Consider the following 19,216-nt stretch of genomic DNA (forward strand, 5'->3'; position numbering starts at 1 on the left):
CTGCAAACCATGGAATTTCATTATAATCGATTTTCAATAGATATTCATCAGGAAAGTTGTCTTGTATGGCCGATTCATTTAGAGCTTCTGATTCAGGATTTTCAAGGCGAGAAAGATGACCAGCTGCGAGATTTTTTGCTCCCTTTTGTCTCGGATCTCAATATAGAATTCTTGTAAGAGTAAGATCCAACAGATTAATTGTGGTTTGGCATCTTGTTTTGAAAATAGGTATCTAAGAGCAGAATGGTCGGTATAGACCACCGTTTTAGCTAGAACGAGATATGAACAAAATTTGTCAAAAGCAAAGACAATAGCAAGGAGTTCTTTTTCAGTAGTTGTGTAATTCGTTTGTGCTCCTTGTAACATCTTACTAGCGTAATAAATAGGTTGAAATCGTTTTTCAATCCTTTGACCTAAAACGGCTCCCATTGCAAAATCACTTGCATCGCACATGAGTTCAAATGGTAGATTCTAATTTGGAGTTATCATGATCGGCGCATTAGTGAGTTTTTCTTTAAGAATATTAAAAGATTTGATGCATTCATCCAAAAAGATGAATGGAGCATCCTTTTCTAGGAGTTTATTCATAGGAGTGGCAATTTTAGAAAAATATTTTATGAAATGTCGGTAAAAACCGGCATGCCCTAGAAAACTCCTAACTCCCTTAACATTGGTGGGATGTGGAAGTTTAGCAATTACATCTACTTTAGCTCGATCCACTTCAATTTCTTCCTTTGAAATTTTATAACCAAGAACGATGCCTTCTTTAACCATGAAATGACATTTCTCGCAATTAAGTACAAGATTTGATTGCTCGCATCTAATAAGCATTCGTTAAAGATTAACTAGACATGTTTCAAAAGTATCACCGAAGACTGAAAAGTCATCTATGAAAACTTTCATGCATTCTTCTATCATGTCGTGAAAAATCGCCATCATGCACATTTGAAAGGTTGTAGGAGTGTTGCAAAGTCCAAATGGCATGCGTTTGTAAGCAAAAGTACCATAAGGGCACGTGAACGTGGTTTTCTCTTGATCCTCGGGTGATATTGGCATTTGAAAGTATCCGGAGAAACCATCAAGAAAACAATAGTAACTGTTCCCAGCTAACCTTTTCAACATTTGATCAATGAAAGGTAAGGGAAAGTGATCTTTTCTGGTGGCGTCATTTAATTTTCTATAATCAATACAAACACGCCATCATGTTACAGTCCTAGTAGGAATAAGCTCATCGTTTTCATTTGTGATGAGAGTCATGCCACCCTTCTTAGGTACACATTGAACTGGGCTTACCCATGGACTATCAGAGATTGGATAAATTAAACCTGCATCGAGCAGTTTAATAATTTATTTCTTAACAACATCTTGCATATTTAGATTTAGTCTTCGTTTGCGTTGCACATTGGTTTTATGACCTTCTTCCATAAGGATTTTATGTGTGCAATACGAAGGACTTATGCCTTTAATGTCATGAATCTTCCATGCAATAGCTGGTTTGTGAGCTTTTAGCACAGAAATGAGTTGAGATTTTTCATTTTCCGTAAGAGAAGACGATATTATTACAGGTAATTCAGATTCACCATGTAAATAAGCGTATTCTAAATGGTTTGGAAGTGGCTTTAACTCTAATATCGGTGGTTCTTCTATCGATGATTTGTATCGATATCTGTCTTCCTCTTTTAACATTTGAAGTTCTTCTATTGTTGGTTCGTATTCATTAGCCATAAGTGCGGCTAACATTTCAACTTCATCAATTGGTTCAGTTCCTTCTCCTAAAGAACATTCTCCCGTTCCTTGTAATTCTGAAAATTCTTCTAACAATTCTGCATGTGAATCTATAGTTTGAATATAATAATATGTATCATCTGCAGATTACGGTTGTTGCATGGCTCTATCAACTGAAAAGGTAACACTCTCGTCCTCTATACTTAGGGTCAGTTTCTTACCGAACACGTCTATTATTGCTTTAGTCGTGTTTAAGAATGGTCTTCCTAATATGAGAGGAACTCGAGAATCTTCTTCCATGTCCAGAATAACAAAATCTACTGGGAATACTAAAGTACTAACTTTAACTAGCATGTTCTCCATTATCCCTCTAGGATATTTTACTGATCGATCTGCTAGTTGTATACTTATTCTTATTGGATTCAATTCTCCGAGGTTTAGTTTAGCATATAATGAATACGGCATTAAATTTATACTAGCACCTAAGTCTGCCAATGCTTCTATTGAATTAAGACTACCCAGAAAATATGGAATTGTGAAACATTCTGGATCAGAGAGTTTTTCTGGTATCTTATTCAACAGCACTGCAGAACAATTAGCATTCATTGTGACAGCCGAAAGTTCTTCCATTTTCTTTCTATTTGTGATTAGATCTTTCAGAAATTTAGCATATCTAGGCATTCATGAAATCACATTAATGAAAGGAAGATTGACATTTATTTGTTTAAACATATCCAAGAATTTGGATTGCTCGGCTTCAAGTCTTTCTTTTCTCATTTTACAAGGGTAAGGAAGCGGTGGTTGGTATGGTTTAACATAAGGCTTTGCCGTAACTGTGTTATCTTCATTAACTTTTTCAACTACAGGTTCTGTTTCCTTCTCTTGCTCAGGCTGTGGTGCATGTGTAGTAGGAATAGAGTCATCAGAAAATACAGGTATTTCAGGTGGTTTAAGTGTAATACCACTTCTTGTGGTAATGGCTTTAGCTGTTTTATTTCACGGGTTAGCATTTGTTTCGCTAGGTAGACTCCCCGGTTTCCTTTCACCTATCAACCTTGCTAGGTTGCTCACATCTTGTTCCAAATTTTGGATAGAAGCTTGTTGATTTCTAAATGCTTGAGCATTTTGTTCATTAGTTTGTTTCTGAGATGTGAAAAACTGCGTTTGAGATTCAACTAGCTTCGACATCATATCTTCTAAATTTGGATTTTTATCATCGGTTTGTGGTGGTATATTTGGAAAAATAGGTCTTTGCTGATTGTAAGTATTATTGGATACTTGTTGATTGCTAGAACCTTGTTGGTTATTGTATGGAACATTTCGGTTATAATTCTGATTTTAATTGTAGTTTGGTCTTGGCAGTTGATAATTATTCTGATAATTATTTCCAGGCCTTTGGTACATGTATGAAACATTCTCTCTTTGTTCCATTGTTTGTTCAATAATTAGACAATCTTTTGTCAAATGTGGTCCTCCACACTGCTCACAACTAATTCGTATTGCGTGAATATCTTTAGTCATCTTTTCCATTCGTCTCTCGAAAGCATCTAACTTTGCGATAATGGAATCAAAGTCATGGCTAGAATCGGCTCTAGCTGCTTTAGATGATCTAACGGTGTCTTTTTCTTGATGCCACTCATGTGAGTGGGAGGCTGTGTTATCAATAATTTTGTAAGCTTCAGTTGCGGTTTTCTTCATAATGGAACCACCAGCTACTATGTCGATGTCTTTTCGTGTAGTAATGTCGCATCCTTGGTAGAATATTTGTACTATTTGATAAGTTTCTAAACCATGTTGAGGACATCCTCTCAACAACTTTCCAAATCTTGTCCACACCTCATATAAAGTTTCATTTGGCTTTTGTGTGAACGTAACAATTTCTCCTTGAAGTCTCACGGCTTTAGATGCCGGAAAGAATCTTTTAAGAAATTTCTCAACTAAGACATCCCATGTGTCAATCGCCCTTCAGGTAACGATTCTAACCAATCTTTGGCTTCTCCCTTTAAAGTCCAGGGAAATAACATGAGTTAGATCTGTTCGTCCTCAACTTCTCTGATTTTGAATAGAGTACAAATCCTATTAAAGGTTCGAAGATGTTCGTTTGGATCTTCTTTTGGTGTACCACTAAATTGGCATTGATTAGTTACCATGTGTAAGATTTGTCCCTTGATTTCATAATCTGGCGCATTAATGTCTGGTTGAGTAATGACATGACCTTGGCCAGTGCGTGTAGCTCTCATTCGATCTTCCATACTTAGAGATTCCTGATTTTCCATGATTGAATTTGTTGAATCTGAATCACTAGAGGATTCTGATTTAATGGTTTCTTCCTCGACAATCTCTGGTTGAGTAATTTGTGGTTCAGGAGGAATAATTAGTGGTTCAGGATCTCTGAATTGTCCCTGAATATCCTCCGGGTTCTCAATTGTGAGGTCGGGTTCAAAAAATGGATTATCAAAAATTTGAATTGGAGTACTTGGTCGACTAGATGATGATTCTAAAGAAAAATCAATGGCGACAATGTTAGCTAGATGTCTTAATCGAGTTACAGGTGGTGAACGTATGAAAGGTGGTGAACGTTTTGCTCGGTGCATTCACTGAATATCCTATTAGTTATAAAGATAAAAATTATTAAAGTTATCAAATTAATAGACTTTTCTGATTTTGCCCACGTTTCGAATAGCCAATAGATGCAGCAGGTAGCCAGGACCCTTTAACTCGGAAGCCCACAACTCGCCACTAACAAATCCAACTATTATTACGAACCAGAAAATTTTGGATGTCTATCAATTTAACCACTTAGAATTCTAAAAACTAAATATTAAACTTGCGTCTAAAGGTATTAAAGCTTAAAGGAATTCTATATCCAAAACGACAGTTACTTAATTAGGCACTAAAAACTCTTAAATACTAAAGCGATAAGCGACGTCGTAAAATTCTAAAGCGCCTAAATCTTAATCTAAAGAAAAAGCACTTAAGGGATTTTACGGCAAAACCTTAAAGATCTAGAAATACACAATAACTATGGCAAAAACTAAGTTTAAAACTAATTACGAACGAAAAATATACAATATACGAATAAACGATAAAAATATACAATTTATAAAAATACTAAAAAAAATGATAAAATTACAATTTTATAAAAATATTATTTTATATTATGATTTTATAAAAGTATTAATTTATATATTAATAAAACTAATTAAAACTTAAAATTACAAATTAAATAAAACTAATACTAATTATTATTATATAAAACCCTAATTAATTAATTATTAAATAATAATAATTATTAATCCGAACCCTAATTCGACAGTCAAAGGTTTCAGACCAGTCAAATCACCTCATGCGATCGCATGAGGTTTCTTTGGTTTGGCCATGCGACCGCATGGTCCAGAAACCAGGCCAGATAGTTGGGCTGCTACAGTTGGTGGCCAGAATACTTTTCTAATTTTTTTTCTTCTGAGTTTTAATTTATAAAAATAAAATAATTTAAATAAAACTTATAAATTAAAAAAAATAATTTACTTATTAGTTTTTATAACTTTTAACAATAAAAATATAAACTTTTTTTTTAATTTAACTAATCTTTAAAAATATAGATATATATTTTTTTCTTTTTCTTGTTTTTATATTTTTGTTTTTAATATTTAAAACTTATGTAAATATATTTTTACAAAGATAGCTTTAAAACTAAATTATTTTTTTTGTAGCGTTCTATGGCGTCCCCGGCAGCGGCGCCAAAAATACTTGATGTGTGCGAGGTGTAGTACGAAATAGATTATATTTTACTACGAAATACTATTAAATATGATACAATTTTACACAAGTTTTTTTATTTATTTATTGAATGGATATACCTAAACCTTGCTACAACACTTATAGGCAGTGTACCTAATCGTAGAATAGTGTAGTTTTTAGTAAGTCCGGTTCGTTCCACAGGGAGTTAGCTAAGTTTAACGCTATATTTATTTTAAACTATATTTGTATAAATATGTATATAAGTAATATTATTATTATTATAAAAGGGGGGTTTTCCCGTTTAGTGACCGGTTTGTCGTTTTTAGAACTTAAGTCACAATTAAAACCTAATGTAAAATATTAAATATAAATATAACTTAATTTAAAGCGTAAGTAAATGACGATAAATAAAAGTGCGATAATTAAAAGTGCAATAAATAAAATGACAGTAAATAAAAGTACGATGAGATATAAAATAAAGGAATTATGCTTATTTAAACTTCCGTAATCATGATGTTCGACGTGTTGATTTTAATTTATTACCATGGGTTAATTGTCCTTTGTCCTGGATTATTCGATATATCCATCTGGTTTTTGTCCATAACAGTCCATCGGTCCTAAATATAAAGTGCGAGTGTCCTCGTCAAATTACCCTTATACCCGAAGTCAAATATTCCAACTAATTGGGGATTTAACTGTAACAAGGTTTTAATACATTGTTAACGATTACACCAGGTTATCGACTGTGTGCAATCCAAGGTTTTAATACTTTATTAACAATTACACCAAGTGTCTTTGTATGTAATCCACCCCTGTTTTAATGAGTCCATTAACTATTAATCCATTCCCGTATCCGGTTAAATGAACGATTATTAGTATTTATAAATATCCCGCCCATGGTGTCCAATCGAGTGTATGTGGTTATTTATAAAAACGTCAAATTGTAAATCTCTATATTAAATTAACGAACTATCATTCAGTTAAACAAATATAAAGCCCATTAATAGCACATAGTCTAATTTCCACAAGTGGTGGTCTTTTGTCCAAACCCCAATTATGGTCCAAAACCCAATAACTCCGTCTTAATATTTAGTCCAACATCATGATTACTTCGGCTTAAATAAACATAATAATAACTTAGCTACGAGACATTAATTTAAAAAAGTTGAACATAACTTACAATGAGTATTAATCGCGTAGTATTACATGGACAGAGTTTCGACTTACAAACCTTAAAACATTCGCTAAAATAACTTTGTTATTATTATTAACTTAATATTAAAATTAAAATTATAAATATAAATATAGATTGAGAGATTGAAGTAGAAAAAGGTATACATTATTCGGCCGAAAACATTGCTATTTATAAGACTTGGGCAGCTACAGGGCTCCATGCGATCGCATGGATTTTGTGCTTCCAGGCCATGCGATTGCATGGCCAGCTGGATTCAGATATTTTGCTTTTCAAAACGTAGGCTGCTCGATTAAATTAATATATAATATAATATATATAAATATATATATATATATATATATATTATATTCTTGTTCATAGTTGACTTGTAATTTTAGGCCCATTGCGTCGCGCGTTGATAGTCGGTTCAGGTGTCGGTTTCGAATTTTCGAACGTCCTTTCGTACGATTTAATATCTTGTACTTTATGTTTTGCGGCTTGTACTCTTGTAATTTTTAGATGTTTCTCATCAATAAATTGAACCACTTGGATTGTACTTTGTACTTTATAGCTTTTTGGTCGTTTGCGTCTTCAAATCCTCGAATCTGTCTTTTGTCTTCACCTTTTATTATTTAAACGAATATCACTTGTAAATAGAACAATTGCAACTAAAAGCTTTTCTTTCTTGAAGGATAATGCTATGAAATATATGTTCGTTTTTAGCATTATCAAATATTCCCACACTTGATCGTTGCTTGTCCTCAAGCAATATAGAACTTGAATATAACTTTACTAGAATCACTTCTTTATTCTTCACACTTTGTACATCAGTGATTTTGATACGGCGGTATGAACAATGATAGTAACGATGTGGTTTACAGTCCCACATGACTATAAAAATTTAGATCCTTTAGGAAATTGGATCTTTATGAAAACATTTGATCTTTTGAAAATTCAATCTGGCTTTTATCCTAGATAAGTTTCCCGGAATAACCCTTCACCGGTGTTTGCAAAATATTTTTGTGGGTTTTGTGGGTTTCAGATTTGAAAATTTTAGCTCAAAACTTATGGTTTTATGTCACCCACTTGCTAACCTTATATTAGAAAAGCAACACGTCCAGTTTACTTGCTCCGTATATTACCTTTCGATAAACTATCGTCCGGTTGTAAAGGAAAGCATTGAACAAGCAACTGTTAAGGCAATGTCTAATGACATGCAGATGTTCATGGTCCATAACATGTCGGATGTAATTACTATCCTTTGTAAGAGCAATAGTAAAGATCACCCTATAGTTTTTCGGTCTAGCACAAGGTCCTATCTTCGACCATGCTATGCAACCACCATTCTTACGGTTGACACCTGATTTGGTTCAAGTGACCTAATGAATTCCGGTGAATTCTTAGGGTTTTATGTTCAATGGTAATGAACTCATTGAAAATAGGTTTTCAGAAAACAAATCGGTTTGTAATTTGATCAAAATATTTTCTCGTTCAAGCTCGAGTTTAGATATCATCGAATTCCATGAGTTTGTAATTCTCAATCTTTAAAAGTCAATCTCAAGGATTGAGTAATATCGGGCTTAAATACTGATTTTTAATCTTTTAAGGAGATTGTCCTTTCTGGGGATCTGATTCATTAGTCTTATAAGCTAATTTGCACAGTGCCCCCCATTGTACGAGACAGATCCTCTCATGGTTAGGATAAGTCTGACCACTTGGCGACCCTGTTTGATGCTGAGGTCCGTGGATTTTCAGCTAATTTTCGAGAAAACTTTTCAAGGTTTTTCGTAGACTCTACAACTGGTCTGGACGATAACTTCCTGACCTAAATCAAGAAGCGCGTGTCTTTTTCTCTGAAGACTTTACTTCCTTTTAAATTCCATTTATATTACAATAAACTAGGTAAAACTGATTAATATTGTCCAAAACAAAAGTATCTTTAATTATTTGTACAAAAATATATGATATATGTTCTAAATAACTTGGTAAATATTTCCCACACTTGACTTTTATTTTTCTTTCTTTGCCTTTTTATTCTCTTCTATTCCATTTTAAATGAATTCAAGCGTTTTGGGTTGTTTCTCAATTTATGTCCTTTCCGAGGTAACAATAATTTCGGTGTTAACACCTAGTTTTATCGTTCATAAATATGTATAAACATGATTTTGAGTTCATTTAGTTAAAAAAAATTTAAAAAATTTACTAGAAGTGGGTAGTCGGTATATAAGACTAGGGCTGTTCTTTATTATCAGAGAGCACTAGATTCTAATACAACTACTGCTTTACAAGTAACGTTTAACGGTGGCTATTAAACCAAGTGTATAAGTCAAATTTTTAAAACCAAAAGAATTTAATCTCTTCCCACACTTAAGATCTTGCAATGCCCCCATTTGCAAGAAATCAGTAACAATTTAAATTATTGAGGGTGATTAGCGTAGAAAAATGATTAAATTTTACCAAATTTTCCAAACATATTGTTGTTTGTTTGAATGATAAATGGTGCACTTCATTTGTTCATTCCTGCAGTTGTTATATCACATTTATTTTGCATCTTGTCATCAAAATTAGTTGCTTTTAATGAACTTAATGCCAGTCTTTGAAAGTTCGTTGTGTTACCCAGTTGTGTACATGAAATAAAATACATACAATACAAATATAAATATGCATGGTATTTTGAAATGGGACTTAATATCCCACTTTCAAATTACAAAAATAAAATATTAGTACAAAATAATAAAAATGTTAAACATTACATAAAAGTATCAAAATGTTAAATGTTTAACATAAATAGATAAAAATAATAAAAGATAAGAAATCACCAATGAAACACTATTGATTTGGATAGGGATTCCAGTTCATATCATCGCTCGGGTTCCATGGTTGGTAAAAGTTGTCCTGATAGGCTTGATTGGGGTCGTACAGGTTAATGGGTGGCCGCATGTCGGGCTGATGTGGTGGATAAAAACAGGCCGAGTCAGGATGTAGTTATGTCGTACCTGATATGATAGCTGGCTCATGATTTGGTGTTGATGAACTTGCCAGCTATCGTGTTGGCGTCGCCTGGATTGCTCATACTCATCCGCGGCTCTCCACTGCTCATACTGATGATGCCTATCCTGGTTTATTCATTTCCACCTCATCTACATGCTGGAAGACATCAGTATAACTATCCCTAATGACATCCCTAATGTCATCTGCTTCCTCCATTTCCTTATCCGAACCCCTCTCTACCTGTGGATGGGTACCCTGATATGGTATTGGCATATTGTACCTCCGTTTTAGTACCTTTGCACCTTGATAAACCTGTAAACCTATAGTATCGGTTTGTTCCTCAACCACCATCATTGGACCCCCGTGTTCCCTATCTACACCTAAATACTCTCCAATGAGAGTAACAAAAATTCCTCCTCCTATTATTCCCCCATCCTGTATACCTTCCACAACTTTGGACAAATAATACCCAACACAGTAGGGGATATTAACAAAGCCTCTAGTGTCTCGAATGCACTTAAGGTAGAATAAATCGTTTAGGGTCACTTTCTCCTTGTTTCTACCTCTTTGTGTAATCGAGTTTGCTAAAAATCTATGAATTATGCGAAGCTCTACCTTATTAATATCTAAATAGGAGTGTCTTCCTCCCCGTGTAAACACATTAAAATTTGACATACGCCTCCATATGGCGTTAGCGTCAAAATCTCTATCTACCCTCTCACCTTGATAAATTAAAGCTGTACAATCTGGAGATAATAATTCAGTGGGGTGTAAATCTGTAAAGCCCTAGCCATTTCTATCATGGACATCCTGTACATAATACCTCCAAGTAAAAATCTAAGAAAAGTCTTATCTTCTAACCTATCTACATCCTTATTTAAGGCTATAGTACTCATTAGCTCAACACACCACTCTTTATACACAGGCCTACGAGTGGTAAATAAACGTTTCCAATCAGGAAAAGAAGAGTTGCCATACCTTTGGATTAGTAATAGCCTAAATGAGTTAGCTAGGTCGACCCTTTTCAAAGGCTCCCAATCTATTACCCTTGGTATTTCCACATTTTTGGTGCAAAGCTTAAATTTGTTACGTTGGTACGTTGGGTAATCTCTCCAGCTTCTATTAAATCTTAGATTGGGATGTAACTCCTGTTCATGAATTCTTGAGTGTTCTATTACATGGTGAACGAGAAATATTATGTAGGCAATAAAAAATTGTGGTTCTGGTTCATAGTATGGCACGTGTTGATCATAATGTTGTTGTTGTTCAAGTTGTGGTTCCGGTTGTGGTTCTTGATCAGGTTCTTGTTCAGGTTGTCTAGATGATGATGCACCGTCCGTATCTGTATTTCTCTGCAAAACACATTAAACACAAAATTTGTGCATCCAAATATGAATTAGTGTTAGCAAAATAACAAATTAAAATAATTACAATAACATGTTTAATCCATATTAAACTTATACTCATTTCCATATTTTTATCAATTCTTCAATTTTTCAAATAAGCATATATGAAAAGGTATGCAAAGTTCATAAGCATTCGACTCAAATAACATGTTAAAATAACCATTACTAGCAATTAAACAAGTTTCAAATGACATTTATTTCAAAATAATCAAGTTCATGAATTTTAGACTTAAAAAGTCCACTTTGATGCTCAAAAATCATGTTTAGGATCAAGGTTTGGATCATTTAGCAACCTAAACATGTTACACTACTTAATTTAGCAATAATCCATAACAAAAATCGACCATAACCTGTTTATATCAAAAAGCCCCAAATTGCTCAAGAACACAAACCCTAGATTTCTAAAAATTTTGAAGTTTTAGGCTTCAAATTATGTTAAATAGCATCATTATAGGTTATACATGCATAATATATGAATAATTTAACTCTAATTACACTAGAAATTATCAAAATCAAATTAGGTAAAAATTTGCTCAAGAACACTATAATTCGAATTTAAAGAGTTTTATTGGTGAAATCGTTACTTTCTTTGAAAAACTTATGAACAAACGCATGATTGGAACGGATTATAGCAACAAATTTCGTGAATTTTGGTGTTAAATTGAAGATTTTGAGTGAATTTTTGTGTGTGTGTGTTCGTGAATGTGTGTGTGGAGAAGTGAGGACAGAGTGCAGGTCGATGGATTTTGTAATCTGTCCAGTTTTTTTGGTCCATGCGATCGCATGGTATACATGTACAAACCCCATGCGATCGCATGGGGTCCCGGAATTTTTTTTTTAAATAAAACCTTTCACTTATAAAAAAATTAATTAATTAATTTAAAATTTTATTTCTTTTTAGATTGAGGGCGTTTCGGTACGTTTACCTAGTTCGTCCCTCGACTAAATTTTAAACTTTGTCATTTTGAAGCGTTGTTTTAAAAGCAAAGATTTTTTTTGGGTTTTTTAATGTTTTTGGCATACTTTAGATCAATAAAATTAAAAATAATGATAGTAAAATTTCTCGTCCCGCCTTCGGGTAAAGCAATTTCGTTTCAACGACCTAGTCTTCAACTCTCGACGAATTTTAGAAATCATTTTTTTAACTTAATGAAATAAAGTACATTTTTGTTTTTAAATTCACACCAAACTTAAATTTAAAATGCATTAAATTTCATATAAATATTAATAATATTTATATTCATTAGTTTACAAACTTACATTTAAAAATAATATAGTTATATATTAATTTTAAAAACAAGATAAAAATAAAAATCTTTTTGGTCTTTTATCCCACTTTAATCAATCAAATATTAACAAAAATATACGTCCCTCTTTTGGGTAAAGTAATTTCGGCTATATTACCTAGTTTTACTCCTGACGAATTTCTGAAATATTTTAAATTGATTGATTAAAGATATTTATACCTTATGAATAAACGGTAAATTTCGCAGTGATGCATTAAATTTTTGTATGATATCAATAATTTCAGTTTATTATACCTAATTTTATTGAATATCAATTTAATACTTTATAGCGAACGATTCAGCGTTTATTATCAAAAGGTTAAAAGCAATAAATAAAAATAAAAACTGTACATACTTACCTGTGAGATAGAATTCTCAGAGACCTGCTTTAGTCGACTCATAGGAGAGTCGTTCGATTTGGTTTTCCATAACTACATAAGCGTAACCTCGATTTTTCAATAATTTTTCTTCTAAACATATGAACGGTCCTTCTCTGCATAGAGTAACTAACTCGGTATTGGAATGTGTCTGATTGTTCGAACATTTTCCTTCGTGTGACCATTTTCCGCATTTATGACATCTTTCAAGGTGTCGTGCTCTTCTTTTTGTTGCGGATTTTGATTTTCCTGTACTAAAATGTGTCTTATTATGATTCTTCCTGAGTTCTTTCCTTACTTCGTCCATTTTGCCTCTTATGAATGATACCAGTTCACTCGGGAAGATATTATTATTAAGTTTAGTAATCATAGCGTGTAGTAGTAGATCATGGTTCAAATCAAAGGAATTCTTCATCTCGTAAAACCCAAAAGAAATAAAAATTCAGAATGGAGGGAGAAGACTAGTTCTTTAGGGTTTGCTAGGGAAAGACCATTCGGATTCCATTCTCGAGAACTACAAGAAAACAGAACATCTAACTCTAGACAATATTATATTATCCTTAAAAGATTCGATTCTTCGCACACTTAGTTAGCTGTGGTGTCGAAATTGTGATTAACTTCATCTTCAACTTCCATTGGATTATCTATGTAATGTTTAACTCTATGACCATTAACTTTAAATTCAATCCCATTTGAATTTATTAATTCTACTGTTCTGTATGGGAAAACTCTTTTGACTACGAATGGTCCAGACAATCTTGATTTCAATTTTCCATGAAATAGCTTGAATCTCGAATTGAAAAGAAGAACTCTGTCTCCTTCCTTAAATTCTTTTGAACTTCTGATTCTTTTATCATGCCATTTCTTCGTTCGTTCCTTATAGATTAATGAATTTTCATATGCATCATGTCTTAATTCTTCTAATTCTTTTAGTTGACTTAATCGTAGACGACCGGCTTCATGCAAATCAAGATTACATGTCTTCAAAGCCCAGAATGCATTGTGCTCAATTTCTACTGGAAGGTGACATGCTTTTCCGTAAAAGAGTTTAAAAGGTGTGATTTCAATTGGAGTTTTGTAGGCTGTTCCAAAAGCCCAGAGTGCATCCTCCAATTTCATGGACCATTCCTTTGGATTTGATCCTACAGTTTTCTCTAGAATACGTTTTAAAGCTCGGTTGGTATTTTCAACTTGTCCACTTGTTTGTGGAAGATAAGCGGTTGAGATTTTATGAGTTACTCCATATCTTTTGAGAACTTTCTCAAGTTGATTATTACAAAAATGAGTAACCCGATCACTTATTAAAGCTTTCGGTGTTCCGAACCTAGCAAAAAGACGTTTTAAGAAGTTGACTACAACTCGTGCATCGTTAGTTGGGAGAGCTTGTGCTTCCACCCATTTAGATACATAATCAATGGCAACGAGAATGTAGAGATTATTATGAGATTTTGGAAATGGACCCATAAAGTCAATACCCCAAACGTCAAATACTTCACATACTTGAATGACATTTTGTGGCATTTCATCACGTTGACTTATTTTTTCAGCCCTTTGACAAGCATCACATGATTTACAAAGAAGGTGTGCGTCTTTGAAGATTGTAGGCCAATAGAATCCAGTGTCGTAAACTTTTCTTGCTGTGAGTTGAGGCCCATAATGCCCTCCTGTTGGTCCTGTGTGACAATGGTTTAATATTTGACTAGCTTCATCCCCGAATACACATCGGCGTATTATTCCATCGGGACAACTTTTAAACAAATATGGATCTTCCCAAAAATAGTGTTTTATATCACTAAAGAATTTCTTTCGTTTTTGGTACGACGACCCTTTTTCAAGGAATCAACATACTAAGTAGTTTGCATAGTCTGCAAACCATGGAATTTCATTATAATCGATTTTCAATAGATATTCATCAAGAAAGTTGTCTTGTATGGCCGATTCATTTAGAACTTCTAATTCAGGATTTTCAAGGCGAGAAAGATGATCAGCTGCGAGATTTTCTGCTCCCTTTTTGTCTCGGATCTCCATATCGAATTCTTGTAAGAGTAAGATCTAACGGATTAATCATGGTTTGGCATCTTGTTTTCAAAATAGGTATCCAAGAGCAGAATGGTCGGTATAGACAACCGTTTTAGCTAGAACGAGATATGAACGAAATTTGTCAAAAGTAAAGACAATAGCAAAGAGTTCTTTTTCAGTAGTTGTGTAATTCGTTTGTGCTCCTTGTAACGTCTTACTAGCATAATAAATAGGTTGAAATCATTTTTCAATCCTTTGACCTAAAACGGCTCCCATTGCAAAATCACTTGCATCGCACATGAGTTCAAATGGTAGATTCCAATTTGGAGTTATCATGATCGGCGCATTAGTGAGTTTTTCTTTTAGAATATTAAAAGATTTGATGCATTCATCCGAAAAGATGAATGGAGCATCCTTTTCTAGGAGTTTATTCATAGGAGTGGCAATTTTAGAAAAATATTTTATGAAACGTCGGTAAAAACCGGCATGCCCTAGAAAACTCCTAACTCCTATAACATTGGTGGGATGTGAAAGTTTAGCAATTACATCTACTTTAGCTCTATCCACTTCAATTCCTTCCTTTGAAATTTTATGACCAAGAACGATGCCTTCTTTAACCATGAAATGGCATTTCTCCCAATTAAGTACTAGATTTGATTGCTCGCATCTAATAAGCATTCGTTCAAGATTAACTAGACATGTTTCAAAAGTATCACCGAAGACTGAAAAGTCATCCATGAAAACTTCCATGCATTCTTCTATCATGTCGTGAAAAATCGCCATCATGCACCTTTGAAAGGTTGCAGGGGCGTTGCAAAGTCTAAATGGCATGCGTTTGTAAGCAAAAGTACCATAAGGGAACGTGAACGTGGTTTTCTCTTGATCCTCGGGTGCTATTGGAATTTGAAAGTATCCGGAGTAACTGTCAAGAAAATAATAGTAACTGTTCCCAGCTAACCTTTCTGACATTTGATCAATGAAAGGTAAGGGAAAGTGATCTTTTCTGGTGGCGTCATTTAATTTTCTATAATCAATACAAACACGCCATCCTGTTACAGTCCTAGTAGGAATAAGCTCATCTTTTTCATTTGTGATGAGAGTCATGCCACCCTTCTTAGGTACACATTGAACTGGGCTTACCCATGGACTATCAGAGATTGGATAAATTAAACCTGCATCGAGCAGTTTAATAATTTATTTCTTAACAACATCTTGCATATTTGGATTTAGTCTTCGTTGGCGTTGCACATTGGTTTTATGACCTTATTCCATAAGGATTTTATGTGTGCAATACGAAGGACTTATGCCTTTAATGTCATGAATCTTCCATGCAATAGCTGGTTTGTGAGCTTTTAGCACAGAAATGAGTTGAGATTTTTCATTTTCCGTAAGAGAAGACGATATTATTACAGGTAATTCAGATTCACCATGTAAATAAGCTTATTCCAAATGGTTTGGAAGTGGCTTTAACTCTAATATCGGTGGTTCTTCTATCGATGATTTGTATCGATATCTGTCTTCCTCTTTTAACATTTGAAGTTCTTCTGTTGTTGGTTCGTATTCATTAGCCATAAGTGCGGCTAACATTTCAACTTCATCAATTGGTTCAGTTCCTTCTCCTAAAGAACATTCTCCCGTTCCTTGTAATTCTGGAAATTCTTCTAACAATTCTGCATGTGAATCTATAGTTTGAATATAATAACATGTATCATCTGCAGATTGCGGTTGTTGCATGGCTCTATCAACTGAAAAGGTAACACTCTAGTCCTCTATACTTAGGGTCAGTTTCTTACCGAACACGTCTATTATTGCTTTAGTCGTGTTTAAGAATGGTCTTCCTAATATGAGAGGAACTCGAGAATCTTCTTTCGTGTCCAGAATAACAAAATCTACTGGGAATACTAAAGTACCAACTTTAGCTAGCATGTTCTCCATTATCCCTCTAGGATATTTTACTGATCGATCTCTTAGTTGTATACTTATTCTTGTTGGTTTCAATTCTCCGAGGTCTAGTTTAGCGTATAATGAATACGGCATTAAATTTATACTAGCACCTAAGTCTACCAATGCTTCTATTGAATTAAGACTACCCAGAAAACATGGAATTGTGAAACTTCCTGGATCAGAGAGTTTTTCTGGTATCTTATTCAACAACACTGCAGAACAATTAGCATTCATTGTGACAGCCAAAAGTTCTTCCATTTTCTTTCTATTTGTGGTTAGATCTTTCAGAAATTTAGCATATCTAGGCATTCCTGAAATCACATTAATGAAAGGAAGATTGACATTTATTTGTTTAAACATATCCAAGAATTTGGATTGCTCGGCTTCAAGTCTTTCTTTTCTCATTTTACAAGGGTAAGGAAGTGGTGGTTGGTATGGTTTAACATAAGGCTTTGCCTTAACTGTGTTACCTTCATTAACTACAGGTTCTGTTTCCTTCTCTTGCTCAGGCTATGGTGCATGTGTAGTAGGAATAGAGTCAACAGAAATTACAGGTGGTTTAAGTGTAATACCACTTCTTGTGGTAATGGTTTTAGTTGTTTCATTTCGGGGGTTAGTATTTGTATCGCTAGGTAGACTCCCCGGTTTCCTTTCTCCTATCAACCTTGCTAGGTTGCTCACTTCTTGTTCCAGATTTTGGATAGAAGCTTGTTGATTTCTAAATGCTTGAGCATTTTGTTCATTAGTTTGTTTCTGAGATGTGAAAAACTGCGTTTGAGATTCAACTAGCTTCGACATCATATCTTCTAAATTTGGCTTTTTATCATCGGTTTGTGGTGGTTTATTTAGAAAAATAGGTCTTTGCTGATTGTAAGTATTATTGGATACTTGTTGATTGCTAGGACCTTGTTGGTTGTTGTATGGAACATTTCAATTATAATTCTGATTTTGATTGTAGTTTGGTCTTGGCGGTTGATAATTATTCTGATAATTATTTCCAGGCCTTTGGTTCATGTATGAAACATTCTCTCTTTGTTCCATTGTTTGTTCAATACTGAGACAATCTTTTGTCAAATGTGGTCTTCCACACTGCTCACAACTAATTCGTATTGCGTGAATATCTTTAGTCATCTTTTCCATTCGTCTCTCGAAAGCATCTAACTTTGCGAAAATGGAATCAAAGTCATGGCTAGAATCGGCTCTAGCTGCTTTAGATGATCTAACGATGTCTTTTTCTTAATGCCACTCATGTGAGTGGGAGGCTGTGTTATCAATAATTTTGTAAGCTTCAGTTGCGGTTTTCTTCATAATGGAACCACCAGCTGCTATGTCGATGTCTTTTCGTGTAGTAATGTCGCATCCTTGGTAGAATATTTGTACTATTTGATAAGTGTCTGAACCATGTTGAGGACATCGTTTCAACAACTTTCCAAATCTTGTCCACGCCTCATATAAAGTTTCATTTGGCTTTTGTGTGAACGTAACAATTTCTCCTTGAAGTCTCACGGCTTTAGATGCCGGAAAGAATCTTTTAAGAAATTTCTCAACTAAGACATCCCATGTGTCAATCGCCCCTTCAGGTAATGATTCTAACCAATCTTTGTCTTCTCCCTTTAAAGTCCAGGGAAATAATATGAGTTAGATCTGTTCGTCCTCAACTTCTCTGATTTTGAATAGAGTACAAATCCTATTAAAGGTTCGAAGATGTTCGTTTGGATCTTCTTTTGGCGTACCACTAAATTGTCATTGATTAGTTACCATGTGTAAGATTTGTCCCTTGATTTCATAAGCTGACGCATTAATGTCTGGTTGAGTAATGACATGACCTTGGCCAGTGCGTGTAGCTCTCATTCGACCTTCCATACTTAGAGGTTCCTGATTTTCCATGATTGAATTTGTTGAATCTGAATCACTAGAGGATTCTGATTTAATGGTTTCTTCCTCGACAATCTCTGATTGAGTAATTTGTAGTTCAGGAGGAATAATTAGTGGTTCAGGATCTCTGAATGGTCCCTGAATATCCTCCGGGTTCTCAATTGTGAGATCGGGTTCAAAAAATGGATTATCGGAAATTTCAATTTGAGTACTTGGTCGACTAGATGATGATTCTAAAGAAAAATCAACGGCGACAATGTTGGCTAGATGTCTTGATCGAGTTACAGGTGGTGAACGTATGAAAGGTGGTGAACGTTTTGCTCGGTGCATTCACTGAATATCCTATTAGTTAAAAAGTTAAAAATTATTAAAGTTATCAAATTAATAGACTTTTCTGATTTTACCCACGTTTCGAATAGCCAATAGATGCAGCAGGTAGCCAGGACCCTTTAAATCGGAAGCCCACAACTCGCCACTAACAAATCCAACTATTATTACGAACCAGAAAATTTTGGATGTCTATCAATTTAACCACTTAAAATAATTTTTCGTCAAAATTTTGAAAATAAAATCTAAACGAGAAAGAAAGAGCGCGTCGAAAAATAAGAGGTCGAAAAACAAACGTCGAAAAACAAACAGTCGAAAAATAAAAATAAGAAAATAAAGCGTCGAAACTTA

The 19,216-nt window shown here is 34.1% G+C and overlaps 1 non-coding gene across 1 annotated transcript; it reads left to right on the forward strand.

Annotated features, from left to right (window-relative positions):
• Positions 1-18,059: 18,059 nt before the first annotated feature.
• Positions 18,060-18,166, forward strand: LOC139869457 (small nucleolar RNA R71). The gene has a single exon (XR_011766066.1). It is a non-coding gene; the product is annotated as a small nucleolar RNA R71 (small nucleolar RNA).
• Positions 18,167-19,216: the final 1,050 nt, after the last annotated feature.

Source organism: Rutidosis leptorrhynchoides, chromosome 9 (genome assembly GCF_046630445.1).
Source record: "Rutidosis leptorrhynchoides isolate AG116_Rl617_1_P2 chromosome 9, CSIRO_AGI_Rlap_v1, whole genome shotgun sequence".
In the NCBI taxonomy this organism is placed as follows: Eukaryota; Viridiplantae; Streptophyta; class Magnoliopsida; order Asterales; family Asteraceae; genus Rutidosis; species Rutidosis leptorrhynchoides.